The following is a 4,318-nucleotide window of genomic DNA, read 5'->3' on the forward strand; positions in this document are numbered from 1 at the left end:
GAATATTATATTTTATAAAAAAAATTTAAAATAATGTATTGGCTTACCTATTAGCATATTTTTATCCGCATAAAATAAATATGTATCTTTAGTCCTACTAATTGATTTAACAATTATAAGGGATGAATGTTATATTAATTTAATAATATTATCTTATCTATTAGTTCTTCTTAAGATTTATTTTATAATAATTTGAATTAATTTAAAGTTGGTTAGCTTGATATATCAAATTTCAGGACCTTTAAATATATGTACATTTTAATAATATTAATTACCATGGATGAAGGTTTTTAATCTAATATTATATTTTGTAAAAGTTTTTAAAAATAATATATTAGCTTACCTACTAGCATATTTTAATCCACTGAAAACAAATATGTATCTTTAGTCTTACTAATTGATTTAACAATTATAAGGTATGAATGTTATATTAATTTAATAATATTATCTTATCTATTAGTTCTTCTAAGATTTATTTTATAATAATTTGAATTAATTAGTCGATAGACAATTATAGGTGAGCATTTCACCAAAACCTGTCCGTCCAAACCAGACACCATTGAATGTTGAAAACTACTCATGAAACAATAAATGAAGATCCTTGTGCAATCCCATATAAAATCTACCACATTAAAGCTAGAAAGATCTCAACGAATCTCTGCATGATTGCTGAAATCCTCTACATGATTTCTGAAATCTCCAGATGGACTAGATTGTCTTTTAAGGAATATATTTCTGATTAGCTACAACATTGAATAGATTTCTAGGCATTTGCACTTTCACTTTCACCACAGTGATGTTATTTAGCTTCTTTGATTTAAGACGGTTGAAATTAAATCCCACATGGTTGTTATTTGGATCATCATGAGAGCGTAAAGAATTTTGAGAATATTTAATGACATTCAGAACAATGTCCTTTTCTTGGATCATAAAGCTATGCCAGAGTGAGAGACAAGTGAGACCAGCAGCAAGGTAAATGTTAAGGAAGTATGGCTGATTGTAGAATTTTTACATTATCTCCTAAAACAAGGTTATAAAAATAACGACATAACAATTCTGACCATGTATAAAGGTCAGATGAGTGAGATTCAGAAAAATCTCAAGGACCGTATTCTTAGTCGGACTAAAATAGAGAGGATGGGCCTTGAAACATTGGAGAGTCCATGAGTTTGTTCTATGGATGATTACGAGAGAGAGGAATGATAAATTATCATATTATCTCTGGTAAGGAGCAATAAAATGTTTGGGGTAGGAGGGTCCAAGGGAAATATTGGGTTTCTGAAAGTATCAAACAAACTATGTTTGGTATTGTCAAGAGCTAAAATGGGGCTATATATATTTGGGAATGCAGAGCGCTTAGCCTCTAAAAGTGATTTATGGGAATCAATTATTCAGAAGTTGGCGACTTCCAAATCCATTGGACCTGTTCTTTCACTGGCTTGTCAAAACCATCCCCAAACAAAAAAAAAGTTTCAAGAGTTGGAGATTTCAGGGTAGTGGAAGATAGAGGTTGTAGCCAACCTTGTGAATGTCAAGTGAAGTGTGGGCGTGCTTGTACAAGGAGGTGTCACCCCTCAAATCATGATAGGATAATTTGCCCAAAGCCATGTCAAAATTTTTTTTTAAAGTCATTTGGTCATCAGTGTACGCTAATTTGTCACTTTCCTAAAGATTGCCCTCCATGTAGGGTTCCAGTACCCAAAGTTCTTCTTAAATGTGGTCATCAATTAGTTCTCCATTGCTGCCATCCTGCGGAGAACACCCTCTGCATTGAGCCTTGTTAAATGATTCTTTGCATTACTTTAGTGCTTCTGATACTCTTTTTATATAAAAAAACCTACCAATTATTACAGAGGAACAATCTTCTTTAGAAGCAACACTCTTTTGTATCATCTTCCTCGACATGGTCACATCAACATACCGTTGAGGACTGTCTTATCCATCATACAATGAGCAAAATCAAATTCATTAGCACTACAAAGCACATCAATCATTTTATTATATGTTTATGTGTAAAGGACAATACCACCCTATCAAATCAAATCCCACAAGCCATAGGAATTCCTTGTATCCTTGTCCTTCCTGATGTTATCAATCACACTTTAAAAAAAATCAATTCTAGTAAACACATTCTACTCTTCATCACAACCAAGAATTTAATGGCCTCCTCTGCCTCTTGACCATTGATAATGGTGTTGAGGAAAGCATTGTAAGCCAAGGTGTTGGAGGGATCTTGTCTTTCTTCACATTCCCTTCATTCTCCCACCCCTCCAAGAGACATCATCACACTTGAACTTCTCTTTGCACCGATCGAAGAACTCTTGCACCTTCTCTATTTGGAGTTGTAGCTGTACATGGCACTCAAAAGATAATTGAAATTCATAACATCTTGGATGCACCTATAATTTTCTATTACCTGAAATGTCATGATGGTCTAATCTATCTAAAGCCCGCCTTCACAGAGCTCCCAAACACAAAGGAAAAGTTTTCCATGGACAAAGTACCCTTTGCTTTCATGATCATAATGTAGCACCACATTATATCAAAAAAAGAAATTATCGACTCCCAACAAAACCACCACCAAATCCATGCATAAGGGGTGTTCTCTTTGTCTTGAAGCTTCTAGCTTGCCCACTTGAAAGACCTCAAAGCATCCATACCAACATAGAACAAAAATGAATGGCTTCCCACTTAATTGCTTCCACATTTTGCATACATGACTACCAAGGCATTTGCTTCCACATCCATATTATAAATATCCTCTAGAACCTTCAGTCTATACCTCTTCTGTAGACTCTGTTTGTTTCTCCTCTTTGCTTGGTTTTTTAACTAATAGAAGGCGGTATCTATGTTGTGAAACAATTGACTTTCCATGTGTAAAACACTCTCCGAGATGTGTAGTGCATGGATAACACATGCAGTTTTGACAAGCTGCTACAAGTTCTTCTAAACTAAACTATAGACTGGGAAATAGTAACTATGGGTATATAATTAAATTTTAAAAATATATGCATTTCATAGCTCAAATAAAAAGAAAAAAAAATCTCAAAGAAATCTGATTCATATTTTTGGAGTGCAACACTATCTCAAAAGAAAGTCATTTCATCGGTCCTCATATCAAAAGACGCATGAGACTCGAGAGCTAACTTTTTGAAAACAAGCAAAGCATTATTGCAAAAGAAAGAAAGAAAGAGATATTATGAAATGTATTAATTATATTACAAAATTCAAAGTTCACTAATTTAAAAGTATTCAATCCAAAGTCAATTTGTATGAAAATAAAAAATCATATATAAACTCAAAATATAACCATTAATAAAGTGATATAAAAAATTTACATGATACAATTAATAGTATTTATAGGTCTGTAAATAGAAATATTATAGGTAACAAGTAGGATTCTTATAAGTCAAAATTTTTTCCTTGGATTAGAAATTTATAGGGTAGTATATAAGACTAGAAATTTATACTCAAGTGTAGAGGATAAAATCACCAAGATCATGCAAATTATCAAACTCAATTGAACCTTAATTATAGCCTATTAAAAGTGTTACATATTATATGTACACCTCAATTTAACATATCTTCAATGTAAACAAATATTTATATACATTTCACCGTATATTGGTTAATATTGATGTAAATTCTACTTCTCTCTCTTCCTAGATCTTCCTAACTCTTCCTATCTTCATCTTTACCTTGTGTCATCTCCCCACCAAATTTGTCTTTCTCACACGCAAACTATCTCTTTTTATTCTTTTTCCTTCACCCCTCCAACTTCATCCCTAATTTAACCTTCTCTAAATCATCCAACCTTTAGGCAGGAACTTTGATGCTTTGCGTCCCTTGTTTAATGGGGTTTTTAATGGAAGGAAATAGAATCAATTTGTGGAAAAATATGTTCATTAAAAACAATTCGCATGCTCTAAAACTTTTGTGTTCAAAATGGAAAATTGACTAATTTTACAAAAATATAATTTATGGACAAACAAACTAGATGTCTTTCTTTACATTTAAATTTTAGATTACTAATGATCCTTAGTAGCTTTCCATAAATAGTATTGAAACAAAATTCCATCAACTAAAATATGCCTTTAGTTCAATATTTTTATTTATTTATTCTTTTATTAGAGATTCATTAATTAATAATACTAAATATTAGGGAAGGTGTTAATTGTTTCTTGGTTGTCTTGATAGTTAATTGATGGGTTTGAATCATAACCATTGCTCCTTGTGAAGAGTTGACCACAAATCAACATGTTAATTGTTGTTGCAAGGAAAAATAGTGAATCAACATTCTTGAAAAAAAATGTGACAG

The 4,318-nt window shown here is 31.9% G+C and overlaps 1 pseudogene; it reads right to left on the minus strand.

Annotated features, from left to right (window-relative positions):
• Positions 1–1,710: 1,710 nt before the first annotated feature.
• Positions 1,711–2,658, minus strand: LOC149531354 (uncharacterized; annotated as a pseudogene).
• Positions 2,659–4,318: the final 1,660 nt, after the last annotated feature.

This window comes from Cupressus sempervirens, chromosome 11 (genome assembly GCF_028749045.1).
Source record: "Cupressus sempervirens isolate cs-2001-9-10 chromosome 11, ASM2874904v1, whole genome shotgun sequence".
Lineage (NCBI taxonomy): Eukaryota > Viridiplantae > Streptophyta > Pinopsida > Cupressales > Cupressaceae > Cupressus > Cupressus sempervirens.